Raw genomic sequence first — 17403 nt, forward strand, 5'->3', positions numbered from 1 at the left:
GGAGGGGACACGGGTACTTTGGGTATAGGATGGCTGCCAACTCATAGCTTTGGTAGTGCTTTTTGGGCGCAGGGACGGCGCACATGTGCGTTCTAGATTGATGTGTGTAGCGGGCTGGCTACTTCCAGAACTATACACGAGTGCTGCCGCTTGGTTGAAGTTAATGAGAGCGCCTGGCCATTCACCGCTCACAAGTTAAACGGCTTTTGGTGGTTGGGGAGGGGCGTGGCAAAGCCAAATGCAGTCACATATCACCCATAGGAAAATATTTCAATTGAAGTGACCGAATAGTATATCGCGTAGGGACACTTGGGCTTGCAGAGGCATGTTCGCCTACACGATTTGAAGAGGTTTGAATAGCATGACACGTACAGCTTGACAAGGCATAAAGAGCTAGCCGAGCGTGGCTTCTCCATGGACTTGCATATCCCGCACACAGAGGAGAGGAGCAATAAACGCAAAGCTAATTTTAAAAAGCAGTTCACAATTTACGGTCTATAGACAGCTATTTATGACTCAGCGGTGAGATCTACTAATATTAAGGTCCTAGCTGCTTTGAAGTGCATGTAAGGAAAAACAATGCAAATGACAGAGGGATTGCAGTTCTGAATTGGGCCCGGGTATCTGAGTCACCCCGCGGGCTTTTAAGGAAGTTCAGTTTAGGGTAAAGAATAATCATGCACAAAAGGAGTAACTTCACACCAGCCAGATGTCCCTGATGGCGACTTTTTTTTAATATAGCGCAATTCTATTATTTCTGAGTGCTCATTATTCCTCGATCCCCCAATAACTGCAGGAGTTTAAAATAGCATATTAAGGTGTGTATTTGCTGCGCCCAGAATAGGCGCCTGTCGTGGGAGCCGCGTGGACACTCGCCTACGTAGGTGGCGTCAAAAGCGGCGTTTCTTGGGGCGGGGGTTACTGGGGTTGCTCTATTCGCATCTTCCACCGTAGCAAGGCCTGCATGCAGCGTGTGTCTTCATGTGGTAAGGCGGGTGAAGTGCCTTGGCTTACAGTGTTCTGCGCAGGGAATTCCCTGCCTCAGAATGTCGCTGCTGCTTCACAGTGCTCCCGCCGAATAGGATGACGGCCCCTGAGTCTCCCTTATCACAGATTTTCATTGACCTTGGGCTAAATAGGGGGACCCTGATAGAGTGGGGAACCTAAAGAGTAGGTGTCCCCCTGTGTTCTCTCCCGCGCAGGTGCACTTACCGAGATTCTCGCCGGCCTCTTCTCGTGAGAGAGTCTGCCCACAAAGCGGAGGGATTGGGGATGCACTCGCCGTCCTCCCCTCCGGGCCGCCCCCAGCCCTGCGGGGGAGGGACGGCCGGCAGCGCCTCGGCTGCTTTCATGGGGAAATATATATTTGTTAGCGTTTATAGCAGGGTATGAGTGTCCTGGCATGAACTAAAGGTATCTTTTCATGCGTATTACACAGTGCACCTGCAAGTATTGGATACACGTCATTTAGCCTCCAGTTAACTAATATGTCATAGCAACACAGGCCCATGTTTCGGAAAGATAGATATTTATTCAAATATTAAAAGTTTCCCTAATGTTATAGGGACACCCCTGGCATTCTTAGGGCCTGAGAATTCTCCTATACATGCCGCAGTCCAGAGAGGGCGGTTCCCTGGGAAAACAACCGTGTCAACGTCCCCGTTTCCAGGTGAATATATCCGGCACTCGTTTAATTTCTTCCACTGAATCCTGGCAGTGCAACCCTTGAGCAGCTGCTGCTCTCCCAGGACTTCCCTTAGCAACACACGGTGTCTTTAGAAGGCCAGCCCTGCCCCGAACACTGGACTCCCTGCTCCGAATCAGCGTGCGCCTACAGGCCCCTAATACCCGAAATATACTCAACCTCGAGACGACGCAGCCAGCAAACGCCGGGCTGCGTGGTAATTGGTGCCCAGAGAATGACCAGGTGTGACAGAAACCGCGGCATCCGACGTCTGACGTCAATAGAACGTTCACGTCACGTAGCCTCCCTGTCCTGGATAGTTCTTTGCTTTGTGCGTGAACGTGTAGGAGAAACAGTACTAGACTAGTCCGCCTTGACTGAAGGGCTTTTCTGTTAAAACAGCCACTCTGCCTAAACGTCAACATATTTCAAATATCTCTTGGATGACGAGATCTGTGATTAGTTTGTGGGTGCTCCTTATCGTAACTTATGACTGACCTGCCGACTTTGGAGTTGGGGAACCAGGTTCTAGTCTCGGCGTTCGCTCAACATCCTGTGATTCTGGGCAAACCACGTAATTTCCCCGTGCTTACCCCCCCCCACCCCAAAATGAATGTGTCCTTGTGCAATGTAAACTGGCTCTCACGTAAAGTGATCATATATCTCCCGGTCGAGTTCGTGCTAAATAAAACTACAAAAAAACCCTCATCTTTTTGTGGTAAACTAGACTCTGAAGCTTTAGGCACATGATTTTGTGCATTGTGGTATGGGGAAGCAGGGGCTGCGTTCAGAATCTGAAAAGCGGAAGGCGTAGTTAAATTATGTAATGCTGAATGCAAATATTTGCGTTAACGCTTTTTTAACGACTGGGAATTCATCTGAGCGTCGGCTTACCCCCATTTTCCTGTTGACCTAGTGGGCAAACCATCTGCAAAAAGTCATGGACCCGTTCCTAAGAACTAGGGTAGCCTCAGTTGCTAGGCTGCATTGCAGTGGAAGACCTGCCAACCAAGGGCATACACTCTTCAATAAATATTCCATGCAGAGTTGCATCAGGGCTGTGACTGAGGTGTGAATTGTCAATCCATTTCCTTGGTCACTGGCCTTAAACCCAGATGGATGAAATATCACACTCGAACAGTTTAATTGTTTTCCTTTTCAAGTCCTGCCCTGTGGTTTTTTTTTTTTTTTTTTTGCATCCGATATACGTAATCTCCAACAACTGTATGGAGTTTCCATTCTTTTAACAAGCTGTTTCATAAGACAGTTGGGTGGAACACAAACTTTGGGGTGGTGGAGGAGCAAGGGCCAACATACACTGATGCTTAACGTGTGTTGAGTATTTACAGTTTCAACCATTTTAAGTGGAAATTATTTTGCTTCTTGTTTATTGGATCGTTGCCCACCCCTGGAATTTTCACCTTAAAGCATTTTCATTTAGTGCGGCTTCATGTTACTGTAAGGATGAGTGCATGGGAAACAATCTGCCCTATTCAATTTCCTTTCGTGAATTGAGAGATTACAGTAATCAGATAAACTGATACTATCCCATAGCAGAAGTTTTTACTGGGCACTGCGCTCTTGTAGGGTTGTTTTCTGAAGTCTGACGTAATACAGAGTGGAAATTGTTTAACCCAGTTGAACATCTACCTGCAGCAGCAAGATCAGATGTACCCATTGCTCTTCCGGATGATACCTACCTGGCACTTCTGGGCATCCCACCCGGGAATTGAGACAGCTGTCCTCTCATATACTGTATCCACCTGTTTTTATCCCAACTGTATCCGGGATATGTTACTGCCTATTATTTCTTCCTTGTATAATGCATCTACCTGTTCCTACCCCAATTGTATACACCTGTCCTAAGACTGTTTTTACCACTTATCAATCCTGTAAAGCGCTCTGATACCCTCACGGGTCTGGTTCGCGCTCTATAAAACTCTAAAATAAATAAATTAATAAAACAGGCTAGCAGTGAACCAATCAGCTCACAAGGTGGATTTTCACACTTCTTTTCACTACTTTCCTAGTTTTTTTGTCTTTATATTGTTTTTAGTTGGCTGGAAAAGCAAACGCTTGGCTATAGTTGTTGATTGTCCATGCCGCAGGTGGTGTAAGTTGGTCGTGGTTGCTTAGATGTGATATTAATGAACACACCCTCAATCCACAGAATACATACTGTGACACATTTATTTGATCATGGCTGCTCAATAGAAATCTACTGTTCTTTTGATGTTATTCCCACACCTGCCATTGATTATGTTGATAGTCTGCAGTGTTCTCAGTCACTAAGCGTTAGTGTATTGAGTGATGAAATATAGGGGACAAATAGATCATGTTGTATATGATGTTTAGTTCAAATGAATTCCACAACAGATAAATGGTGATGATGCTGTAAACTAGCACTCTTTTTTCATGTTTATCCCTTTACTGTGTTGATTAATTTGAGCCGTTGGTTGCAGGTAGGGTCCACCGGCACTCATTTCTGGGGACCAACACTTATTTTTCCTCATAAGACATTCACCTTGAGCAAGAAAGAGTAAAACACAAAAGGGGAAAGAAGGAGAAATATGGGAAAACAGTGATGAAGATAGAAAGCAGACATGAAAAGGAACGTCCAAGAGTAAGATAACAGGTCAGGGAGTGTCCAGTGGTGGATAAAAGAGAACATGAGGTGGACTGAAGATTACACAGCCTTGGTATTCGGCACCCATGATGTTCGTAGTGCAGCTGCAGGCTTCTAAGCAAAACTTTGGGACCAGCACTTAAAAAAAAACAAATGAACACACCCTGCTGTTAACATTAGAGTGTACTTGCTACCAGTTACTTCAATGGGGTAGTACTACTTCGTTATATCAAGTAAGTTTGATTAGCATAGGAGTCAGAGGTGGGTGCGACTGTTGGCAAAGGACATTCTAACACCTCCTAAACACAGAGGGAATACAGAGGCTTTAGGAAACAGCAAATGATTGTAAAAAAAAAAGAGCACAGATGCACTTGCAAAGGTGTACTAATGGATTCACTTTTTCAATAAGTATTTGTATACACATGTCAAAATTCTTCTCCCAAGTCCTGGTATTCCAAAACCCATCATTAACAAATCTGCCCCCCATGTGAACATTGGTCTCTTTTAACAGGCTTTAGAGGGAGCAGTTTATCCACCTGCATGCATTCTGAGGTACAATAGCCAATTTCATTCAGTGCGTTCTAGAGGAAGATAGGCGTTACACAGAACACTTGTACCAAAGCATGTGTATTAGGAATGAAGTGGCAAGATCCTGCCTTCTATTGCATATACTTTGTGCCGCACTTAGAGTTTTCTGGCCATGGTGTAGGTAACTTACTCCTATTCTGTGGAGGTTTGTGGACATCCTTATAACACAATTTGATCAATTCACAATGATCATGCTGGACACATCAGTATTCTTCGGCACTCATGTTTGTGACCGTAAGTGATGGTGGTTGATACCTGGAAATCTGGCAGCTGGTCTGTCCAACAAGCCCAATTATTTGGCTTACACTTTTTCAGATTATCTGACAGATGATCAATTTAACATATTAACATACCCATTAACTGACTTGATAATGACAGATTGGTTTGTGTAGTATAAAGTTAAGATGAACTGGCCTGTATTCAGGTACCTGACCAGAAGATGATTTATTTGTGTAGCTTTGTGGCATTGTAATCTTCCATAGAGGTCCTTTTAATATAGTTTTTTTGCATTTTCTTTGTTTTAGAGTGTTGTGTGTTACTAGGTGAACATCTCGTAGTGCTTGATGCATTAAAGTAACAGCATAAATGGGACTATGGAGAAGAGGGTCAGAGTAAAAGGAGGAATATTTGAATCATAGGGAGATTTAAGTTATAGATCTAGTGATCACATGCAACATTGTTTTGGGGAAAAGTACTGCTGAGTTTACTCATGAGATCACATATTATTGTAATTAAAGAAAGCACTTTCTCTATGGTAGGACCAAAAACCACCATAGCTTCCTCGCGAGATTCAGTCCAGATTCAGGCCCTAAAACTCGGCTTTAAATACAGTTTCATCCATTGACAACCCCAACTCTTGGAAATCCAAGTGCTGTTTGCCTTTAGCCTATGTTTACATTTTCTTTACTCTCTTTTTGGGCCTCTGCTGAGGATTGTGTATTGTGTGAATTTTCTCAGCACTTAAATTAACAAGGCCTTGTGGCCAATGAGGCAGAAAGCACCTGCATGAAAATCTTGGATTGGGACTTTTCTGACTAGGCAGAACATGGGCTGCCAAATGGGAGCTTCTGCACCCACACCTCTGAAAAAGGTTTGTAGGCAAAGAGTAAGAGGAATAATTTCCCTATTTGGTAGTTTCCATACCTGTCTGGAGTCAGGGATTTTGTTTTATAATGCCAAGCTGTAGAACTCCGTCTTCTAAATCTTTGAGGTGCCTACGTACTCGCCAAGCTGAAGCTCTGTGTTGCTTGCTGATGTCCCTGTTGGAATGAATTTTGCCTCCAGGGATGCTTTACCAGAACCACGACTAGCTCCACTGGAGCCGTGAGGCCATCTTGCTGTGAACCCAAGAACCTAGAAGCCCCGGGGAGGCAGAACATTATAGCTGTGTTGTCCAGCTGTTTCAGACCTTGAAGGAAACAAAGAACCAGTCCAACCCAGGTGTGATGTCAAGTGAAAGGAATCCTGACTTCATTGTTTGCTCGCTAAAATGTTCTTATTAGGAGCAATTTAGCCAGACTGGAAATATCCCTCACTCAAATCTCATTTAGTTAAACAGATTGTCAGTGCAGAGATGGGGTATCAGACGCTGATCCTGTCAAAACCCCCTCAGAAGCAAGTAGTACAGGACCTGCCAATTAGCAGTATCCGCGTGGACCTTCCTAAATGTGTTTTCTTTATCTCTGGTTCCAATCTTTAATATCCCGTGTTAACACCACTGGGCAAAAGTGTCAAGGCATTTAAATGTAATTTGTTTTTCATCACTAGTAAACCTGAATGAGAGCATTTAATCACACTGAAAATTGATTGTAATCAGCAAAGGACCTTGAATTTGCCAGTTTGAGCCTATTGCTGACCTGTTTCTACAAGTCCTGCTGTCCGGTGTGAATATCTTTACTTACTGATGCCCTCTAGTGGGCACAGAGACTGTTTGCAGCCTTTTTTTGTGATGAAAATTTCGATTTTTAGGTCTGGTTAAAAGAGAAGCAGCCGTCGACCTATTTTATCAAGATCAAAAGTCCTTTCCGAGATCTTTGACTCTGTCTACATGTATTTTACCTCGAGTACAGCATTTGACTGGCAAGGAACTGTGTGCTTCCACTGAAAAAGCTCTTGTATTGTACAGTTGCCTTGTGCGAAAGTTTATGCTTGATACAGTAGGATTGAGGTGGATATTCTTACAAGTCAATGATCAGGGGAATAGGCCTGACAAGTTTAGTAAAACATTGTGGGAAGGCTTTATTCTTAATTTGATCATAGGGAAAAGATATGTCAGATGCCACAGGTTTGATTTGTTTATTATGAAGCATTACAACAACATCAGCAGGCTGATTTTGTTTATTTTGAAAACATGTGTTGCTGCAAATAAACTGTTACACCTGAAAGCCCTTAGGATGGTCTTCCCCCAAATCTTTTGCTTACTCACCCCCTGTTGCTGAAGTTCATGTTTGTTGGCATTAGGACTTTGTGCACTTTACCACTGCTAACCATGCCAAGTGTTTGTTCTCATGCTTTAAAAAATTGGGCTACACCTGATTGACACATTAAATTTACTTTAAGTCCTTAGTAAATAAGGTACAACATGTGTCCAGGGCCTGTAAGTTAAAAGTTACTAGTGAGCCTGCAGCACTTATTGTGCCACCCACTTAAGTAGCCCTTTAAAACATGACTCAGGCCTGCATTGCTGCTTGGGCATTTTTAAAGTGCCAGTTCAACGTGGCAAAATAAACCTTTTGCCAGACCTCAACCTCCCTCTTAAATATATCGAAGTCACCCCTTAAGGTAGGGCCTAAACAGCCCACAGGGTGGGGTGCAGTGTATCAAAAAAATTGGACCTGTATATTTGAATTTTTCCATGTCCTGGTAGGGGGAAACTTCCAAATTCGTTTTTCAGTGTGAGGCCTACCTCTCCCATAGGATAACATTGGGTTATCTTATTACATTTAATAAATGATAACTTTTGTTTGAGGGCAGGTAGAAAAGTCATGTTTGGTCTCAAAATAGTTGTAATTTAAAATCCTCTTTAATGATAAAGTTGGATTTTTAAGTCAAAATTCTGGAAACGATACTTTAAGAAAGTTGGCCTTATCTTGTCCTAACCATTTGGTGCTTGTGCCCTGGGTCATATGACAGTAAATAGCTTGCAGTTGGCATTTGTGTATCCCTCCCAGAAAGTGAGACAAAGGGGTACTAGGAGTTGGTAGGATGGGCCATTCTTCCATGATCAGAGGGACACAGCTGTTCCCTCCCTTCCCCACTTACATGTCAAAGCGGCTGCCTCATCACACTGACAAAGAACTTGGACACCAGTTCTTTGTAACCCTAGTCCTTTTGAAGCCTGGGCAGAGGAGGAAGGAAATTTCCAGAACTGGATGCGGTGGAACGTCTAGAAGTTTCTCCCACTTCAAAGATTGGCACCATTTATAAATATATTATCTTAAGACTAACTCTTCAGTTCACTCTTGGACACCCAGAAGAACTGCCTTGTACTAAAGAGGAGTGCCCTGCTGCTTGAGGACTACCTTGTACTTCATAGGAATGCCTTTCTGCTTGAAGCCTGCCTTGCACCCTCAGAGGACTGCCCTGCTGCTCAAGGCCTTCTTTGCTGCTTGATCCTAGGCCTGCCAGATATATTCCAAGGGCTAGTTGGCTGGCCTCCTGTTCTGGGCTACAGGGACACAAAAAAACTCCAACAACCTTGAACCAGCACCTGGATCCTGCCTGAAGTGATCCCGGTCTTCCAAGAGATACCCCACCAGTCCTGGACTCTTGGAAGTGGTGCTAGAGGTGCCATAACAGCCACAATTGAAACATGGGACAAAAAAATGTTGCACCAAAAGGTTGCCCGAGAACCGACAGCAGACCAGGACCTACCTGCTTATCAATCTGCCCAAGGTGCATCCATGGTCGGCCTGACTACGAGGTTGCTCCTGCTACGTTCTTGTCTGCAGCAGAAAATCCTGTTCAGCGGGACCTCTTCGGAAAGGTATCTGTCCTCAAGGAGCCCTCATTCACTATAGCCTGCAGTTTAATCATGCTGGAGAATTTTGACTTCCAAAAAGTGACAAAGTCTGAATTTAGAAATCTTCACTGCGACTTCGTTCAGCTGCTCTTCAAGACAAGGCCTCCTCTTCCTCGGATACCGCACACTGCCTTCCACCACTGAACTTTACCCTCTCAGACATTTTTCTTACACATTCCTTCTGATTCCGAAGGAAAGCTGAGACCGGACCCAATACATCTCTTGTATCTTAACTGCTCTCTGATGCAGTCGGCCATAACTTTTGAATCTGTCCTTGTCTCATGCTTCTAGATATCTGCGGTCAGATCTTTGATCTTTAAACGCTATTTTTCACAGAAAACTTTAAAAATTCATAACTCTGATCCTACTGATTGAATGTAATTTCATTTTGGTGTAATTGTATTTATTTGTTAACATTTTCTCTGTTTTTCTAAATTGGTGTGAGATTTTTCGTGCGTTGTGTTTGCACTTTATTTCAGTGCTGCATAAATACTTTACACATTGCACTTAAGGTAAGCCTAACTGCTTTTGTGCCAAGCTACCAGAGTGTTAAACACAAGAAAATGTAGTGACTTTTTGTGGTTCACCGTGGCAGAGAATGTGGTTGTTGTTTGAGAAGCATTAACACGCCCGCTACAATCAATCAATTTCTTACATAGACTTTTAGTGGTGGGTGTATGTTACGCTGAGTTGGAGTTTAGAAAGTTATTCTGTTGCATGGATTCTCACTGATTATCCAAGTGTTTAGTCTTCTTTAAACCTCTAGCAAACCATGGGGGTAGATTATGTGCACTGTGAGAATTCTTGTTAGGCTATCTTCTGAGGGGTTGAATATTGTTTTGCCTACTGTAATCTGGTACACATTTGCAGTTATAAGACTGTATACATGACAGTTGTTTTTTTTTTTTTTTTGCGAGCTTATGCTCAATACTGTATGACAACAAGCCAATGATCAAGGCTATGGGCCTGACACGTTCACTGAGAAAAGTCATATCCAGTGCCACCAGTCTGATTTGTTTATTATGTAAAGTTATAACATAGGCAGTAGGCATGACATACTTATCGTGAAAAATGTATGTTAATGTAGAGGTGGGTTTTTACTGTAATAAAGCCTGCAGATGAATTTTGTGGCATGGAATCTCACAGATTACCTTAGTAGGGAATATTTTTGGTGTAGGTATCTCTGCTCTTGAGAACCTGGGAGTAGCAGATTTACGACGTGATATAATCCTTGGTAGGCCCTTTTGGAGGGATTATATGTTGTTTTGTCAACTGTTATTTGTAATTTAATGATTGTATAACTGATGGTTGCCTTGTGAGAAAGCTTATGCTTAGTGCAGTAGTCCTGAGTTGACTATAGTGACAAGCCATTTAAAAAAGACTATATGTCTAATGGCTTCATAAATTCTGTAAATTGCCACAAATCTAATCTCTTTATTGCATAATTATGGCACAATCAGGAGACTGGACATAGTTATTGTAAAAACCTATGTTACGGCTAATATGCCGTTAAATTTGATTGTTATCACACTATATTAAATTGTTATCACACTAAATTAAAGTCTTTGCAGAAACAACAAGGTGATGGATGGAATGCTTAAATTAATCTTACCCACTGTCAGTTGCTCGGGCCGCATCCCAATCGATTGTTTTTCACCGACCATGCCACTTCAGTTTGGACCCAGCCATATGCGAATAAGTCTTGACCATGCTCCCCTTGGGAACATTCCAGCCAACCTGCCATGCCACGTCCTCCCTGAAAGTGAACACAAGCAACCTAGGACAGGTTTTTCCCTAGTTAGGGCTCTTTAGCCAGGTATAGCTTGGTTCCAGTGGCACAGTGAGCCTGGAACCCAAGTCTGATCAAACTTGGCGCACTTAGGTCGCCAAATAAAAAAACAATAAGGTGATGGATGGAATGCTCGAATTAATCTCCGCCAAAGGCAATCGCTGTGTCTGCATCCCAATCCATCATTTTTCACCCCCATGCCACCTCAGTTAGGACCCAGTCATATGCATATCAGTCTTCAGGGGTGCGGAATTTAATAAGATATCTACTTGTCCTTCGTGCAGGTTGCTTCATAAATCTACTTGCCTGTAACAAAATCTACTTGTTGCTTTTGTACCATGTAGTGCATCGACAAATTATAGCATAAATCTCAATATATAAGAGCTCTGATATAACCTCTCTGATTATGCCAGGACTTCTGCTATAGTAGGGTTTGAATACTAGCAATTCCCTTTTTTTGCCATCTTTCCAAGATCAGTTGAAGGTAGTGATAAGCAATAGTTGCAGGCTTTGAATGCCCCTTTAGACTGTGCAAACCTACTAATTTGCATGTTTGAAGGGTTTTCACCAGCTCTTCTCTAATCATATCCTTTACTGAGGAAGGTTGAAAACTTACTCCTGACAATTGCAGAAGTAATACTAATTCCAGGGTAAGGAAAAAAGTGGTTAGAAGGAAAAGAAACTTGTATACACTCAATAGATTTTCACATGAGAAAATCTACACATGCATGTTTGCTTGTGCTTAAATGCAGTTCACAAATATTTTCTAGGAGTATGATTTCTTGGCCTACTTCTGTAAATTCTTGTGAATTCAATAAAGCTATAAAAATGCACTAATGCAAGGACACATACCATGGGTGCACTTTTGAGACTTTTTTTTAAATAATTGAGCCACTAATTAGGTCTAGTGTTAACCAAGACTGTTTGTGTTCTTTCTCTCTCTATATCCATCTATCGCCTGGCTTCACTGTGAGTGAAAGCATGCTGCTCTTTAACAAGGAGCATATCTGCATACAAAGTTGTTTTGTTCATGGTCAGCAACGACTGTGGTAATGTGTGCTTTTTGCCAACGCCTGTTATAATGGTGAGGGCCTGGCAGCTCACATTACAATAAAGTTTTACGAAAACTATGCCAAAACAAGACACGCATTGACAAAACCATAAGGCTGACCACCAATTTCACACCTTCTGGCTTTGCCAGTGCTTGCTTATTATTATGTGTCCCGTAATCTTTTTGAAACTGGTTACACTGATTTTCTTTTTTTTCATTATGAATATTTTTGGGAAATACTTGCAAGCATCAACACATTTTACTAAATGATGCTTCAAAGAAATGGTACCTAAAATTTAAAGGTAGTTTAGCAAAAACATTTTTTTCCTTGTTGCATTTTTTTGTGAACATATTATTTTGAAAGCAAAGAATCATCAACTTGGCTATCAAGCTTCTGCAAATATTTGCATCTAATCAGAAATCACTCTGGGAGCATTATACTTGGTCTCGTATTGCTAAACTTTGCAAACGTATGTACACATTTTTATACTAGAACCACTGTCAGTAGTGCAGTCCGAGGTTAAAGCATTTCATTAAAATGCTCACCCTAATAATAAACGCTTTGCATTGATGAACCATGAATGCATTTTTGAACAGCATTAACATATGGACACAAATATACCTTCACTACAGACAATGCCTTTCCCTGACTCATAATGATGCACTGTAAACTGGCAGCAAAAGTGTTTGTGATGCAGGAGGGCCTACTTGTCCCTAGGACACAATAGGCATGAAAACCTGTGTCCTTGTTCTCAACAATGTCCTGGGCATCGTGCTATTGAAATTCCACAACCTTGACACTGCTCCTTCTGGGAACAGTCCAGCCCAAACTGCCAGTCCAGGTCCTACCTGAACACAAACAACCTAGGACTGGTTTTGCCCTAGTTCTGGCTCCTCAGCCAGGTATAGCTTTGTTACAGTGGCACAATGAGTCCGGGACCCATATTTCGGCAAACCCTGTGCACATAGGGCGTCAAATACAAGAACAACTAGGTGATGGATGGAATGCTTGAATTAATCTCAACCACTGGCAATTCTTGGGCCGCATCCCAATCCATCGTTTTTTGCCCACCATGCCACCTCAGGTTGGACAATATGCAAATCCGTATTGGCCCTGCTCCAAAAGGAACAGTCCAGCCGAACTGCCAAAGCCATGTCCTCCTTGAACCGGAACATAAGCAACCCAGGACCGGTTTTGTCCTAGTTATGGGCTCATCAGCCGGGTACAGCTTAGTGGGTGAATGAAAGAAAGAATGATTGTGTGGCTGAATGGATGCTTGAGTGTAAGAATGAGTGACAAAATGCACGTGTGATGACCTATTGAGTGCCTAAACTCACTAATATATTAAGCGGCACTCTCAGTTATTAGCCAGTTCCATTGACATTATCAGTGTTGTTTCCAGTTGAATAGTTTAGTAAAACCGTTAATGAATAATTGTTTCAATTTCTTATTTTTGTTAATTGGTCACCATTTTGTTTTTTGTAAATTGTGTTTCTGTATCCATTTATTAATTTAAACCTTCTAGGGACTAGTTACAAAGGTAAACTTAAACGAGAATAAATCTACGCGTGTAAATTTACTTTTATGCTTTTGAGTAAATTTACTATTCTTGACTAGTCACCATTTATGAGTGTAACGTTACTCGAAAGTTTAGATTTAAATGTTCATTCCTCCTGAAGCAGGGCGGTGAAGTCAGTAAAAATATCATATGTGTTTAAAGTTACTACTAGCAGTGACTTTACAACTGTATTTGTCATTCTACACACTTTGCGGAGACATATTATATTGAGCGCAGATCTCCCTATAGTAAAGTATAGGAACATGTATAAAAGTTAATTAAAGTAAAACAAAATAGGTTACATTTTTTTATGCTAAATGTTAAAGTAAATTAATTATATATATTAACTGTTAACTTAGTTTAGAATTAAATATTAAATTTAAGGTTATTAAATTACAATTATGTTTAAAGGTTTATTTACAAAACACATAAAGCAAAATATTTATACTTATTTTTTTATGTATTAAATGTTACTAAAAGTTGTGTATAAATACCTCTATTTAATTAACTTTACATTTGCTTCTAAATTAAATAAAAGGTAATTAAAATATTTTTAAAAATGTGTATAATTTATATTAAGATTTGTAACATTAAACTAAATCTATATATATATATATATATTTTAAAAGGTTTAATAAATGAATTTATTGTAACACATTTCCTTCATTCCTAGTGGACTTAAGCCTCAAGTTACGTCAGCTCCACATAAAGGTAGCCTTTTGACCTTCTCCTAATTGTAATGAGTTAACAGAAGGTAATTTGGGAGCTAATGTACAGCCTTAACGCTTTTAGCTTCTCTCTACTCATATTCTTTCCCATCTATTTCCTATAATACAAAAAATCATGCCGGCAGTATATCATCCGAGGTCTAAATATCCTTAAGATTATCTCACTTCCAAGGTACACTCATCAGACCTTGCAATTTGCTGCCCAATCTTGCCCCATCTCACCCATGTCAAATTTCACGAATTAAACGTCACTCATCAACTTCAAGCATACAACACTTTATGGAACAAATCTTTTATTGATTTTAGTCAAGCGATGCTGTCACACCTGAACACAGCCATTCGCCTACAACCACAGGGGCCGACGGCTAAGAAGACCTGGCACATAGATATGTATCACAGTGAGGCTTGCAGTCCAACAATCGGTATGCAGGTGATTCTAAAGGCCAAATATAACAGGCAGGGAAAACGGACCAATAGACTACATATTCTTGAACAAGCCGACCTGCCAGAATCTGCCGACAGTAAAATAAGAAAAACCCACCCACCAACCCCCACAAATGAATAAAAGGGAAAAAAAGAAGGGAAGGGGAGGAGGGGAGCCGTACCTATTTACCTATGAAATGTGGGAAGCCCTGCAGAGCCCGATGGAAACCACCCTGTGCACTCAGTTCGGGGCCGCTAAGACTGGAGGAGGAGGGATAAGGCGCAGCACCTGTAGGAGTTTGGGGCATGTAACCTTGCGCAGGTCCTTTGTGAGCATATTTATGAAAGGGGCCCAGAGTTTGAGGAATTCTGGTAATCCTGGCCCTGGCACAAGGTAAGCCGCTCCATGGCCAAGATCATCCAGACCCTGTGTAACCAGGCCGAAAGATCCGGTACAGTCGTGGTCCCCCAGTGGATAAGAATCGCCTGGCGTGCCGCAAGCATGGCCAGCGCTATCTGTCTGCCTTGGAGTGATCGCAGCGGGAAGGTGATTGGATTGGACAGCCCTAGCAAAGTGTATGCCGGGAAACGACGGATTTCAGTATCAAATGCAGCATCAATGTCATTAAGCACCTGGTCCCAATACCTTTCCAACTCCGGACAGTGCCATAAGAGGTGCGAGAGGGAGCCCGTCAGGCCACAGCCCCGCCAGCATTCTTCGGTGTGATTTTTGTCCCAATGGTGTATCCTCGCCGGCATGAGGTACCAGTAAGATGCTACTTTGAACGCAGATTCAGTACCCGCAGTATCGTAGACCGTATGGTGAGTCCTATAGTAAATATTGTCCCACTCCTTATCTGTGAGGGCCCGGCCCAGGTCTGCTTCCCATCTAGCCTGACCGCGCGAGCGCTTCCCTGCCGCGCGTGGTGCCAGCAAGGTACAGAGTTCTGAGATAAGGTGTTTATCGTCGGACTTGTGAGCTATCCATTGTTCGAACGGGGTGAGTGTACGCGAGGTGTTGGAAAGGAGGGCCGGTGAAGTAGCCCAGTGATGGAGCTGGAGGTAAAAGAACTCATCCATCAGGGGGAGGGAAAGATCCTGGCAAACCCGATCAAAGGGGATAACGCCCCCTGGGTCAAACTGGTAGCCCAAGCGCTTGAAGCCTGCCTCTCTCCACCGCTGGGCAATGGCACTCCTCCATCCCGAAGGGAAATCTGGGTTATCTACCAGCGGGGTCATGGGAGAGGGAAAAGTTGTCAGACCCCTTGCTAGTGCCACTGTGTCCCATACCTTCATTGTCGCTGCTGTGACTGGGGAAGCATAAAGGCCCCATGCACGGGCACGGCTGGAGAGCCACAGTTCCCGCCAGACGTTCACTCCAGCCATAGCCTGATCCATGAAGGTCCAGTGTTTCTCCGAAAGGGGCCAATTCCACTCCAACGCATAGCGGAGGTGTGCAGCCTGGAGGTATCTCGAGACCAATGGTAGCTTCACTCCCCCTTCAGCTTTGGGGCACGATAGTTTTGCTATAGATAAACGCGCCTTCTTATGACTCCATATGAATTGGTTTAAAGCAAGCTGAATAGTACGCAGAGATTTAGGTGGCGGCATCAGTGAGAGGGTCTGGAAGAGATAGAGTATGTGCGGTAGGATTGTCAATGTGACCACCGCCAAGCACCCAAACCAAGACAGATTATGCTTAGTCCACCCAGCCAACTCTCTCTTCAGCTGTGAAATCAGGTGAGAGTAGTTAAGCTCTAGCAGGCGTGGAATCGAAGGGGTCAAAAGAATGCCCAGGTATGGCACAGGGTCATCGGACCAATGCAAGGGGAGGGACTGTTGAAGGGTTTCTGCCTGGTCTTGTGGTAGAGAGAAATTAAGGACCCGGAATTTGCCAAGATTCAACTTAAAACCCGAAATCCGCCCAAAGGAGTCCAGTTCAGGGAGCGAAGAGGAGGGCTGCGAGAGGAAGAGAATAACGTCGTCCGCATAGAGACTTATTGTATGGGTCTCACGCCCAAATTTGATGCCCCGGATGGCAGGATGGTGCCGAATTTTCTGCACGAAAGTCTCCATATATAGTGCGAATAAAAAGAGGCGAGAGTGGGCACCCTTGCCTCGTACCCCGAGCTATCGCAAAAGAATAATAGGACATTCAGTTAACACGGACAAAAGCCTAGGGAGCACGGTAGATGCACTGCACCCATTGGACAAAGCAGGGTCAAAGCCAAAGCATCATAGGACGTCAAAGAGATATGTCCAGCATACTCTGTCGAACGCCTTCTCGGCATCGACCGCGAAGAGTATTGCAGCCTTTTGAGAGCGGTGAACGACGTCCATTAGGTGAAGCAGACGTTTTGTGTTATCACTACCTTGGCGCGTAGGAATGAAGCCCGCCTGGTCCGGATCTATCAGACCCGCCATCAGGGGGGTTCAGTCGAGCTGCAAGAATTCCCGCAAAAAGCTTTACATCAACATTGAGCAACAAGATCGGGCGATAGGAACTGCATTGCCGAGGATCTTTATTGGGTTTAAGGATCACAGAGATCGCCGCTTCCGACATAGAAGCCGTCATGTCCCCAAAGTCCAAGAAGGAGTTGAAAAGGCGCTATAAGAGGGGGGCAAGTTCATGACAAAAAGTTTTATAGAACAAGACAGGGAAGCCGGCCGGGAGATTTATCAAGTTTCAGTTGGGAAATAGCGGAAATTACTTTGTCCAGTCTAATGGGGTTTTCTAGCTGATCCGCTTGCGCGGGTGGGAGGTGGGTGAAATTGCTGGACTCAAGGTATGCTTGTGCCTCAAGGGAGTCGCAAGGCTCTGCGCTGTAGAGAGACTGGTAAAAGCGACGGAATTCTACAACAATCTGGGAGTCCAACCGGACCTCCTCACCAGTGGGCCGTGTAAGATGGGAGAAATTCCCTGCTATAGTCCTC

At 43.3% G+C, this 17403-nt stretch overlaps 1 protein-coding gene and 1 long non-coding RNA gene across 2 annotated transcripts in view; one reads left to right on the plus strand and one right to left on the minus strand.

Moving 5' to 3' along the window:
- The window catches only part of LOC146802029 (uncharacterized), a 97720-nt gene extending 95896 nt beyond the window's left edge, over nt 1-1824 (minus strand). Inside the window, exon 1 of the long non-coding RNA XR_014967686.1 lies at nt 1213-1824. This is a non-coding gene — a long non-coding RNA (uncharacterized LOC146802029). The remainder of the gene's footprint in view (nt 1-1212) is intronic.
- FGF9 (fibroblast growth factor 9) overlaps nt 1-17403 on the plus strand; it is a 98839-nt gene that overhangs the window by 1364 nt on the left and 80072 nt on the right. The gene's annotated exons all lie outside the window — the stretch shown is intronic.

This window comes from Triturus cristatus, chromosome 8, assembly GCF_964204655.1.
Source record: "Triturus cristatus chromosome 8, aTriCri1.1, whole genome shotgun sequence".
NCBI classification, from domain to species: Eukaryota; Metazoa; Chordata; class Amphibia; order Caudata; family Salamandridae; genus Triturus; species Triturus cristatus.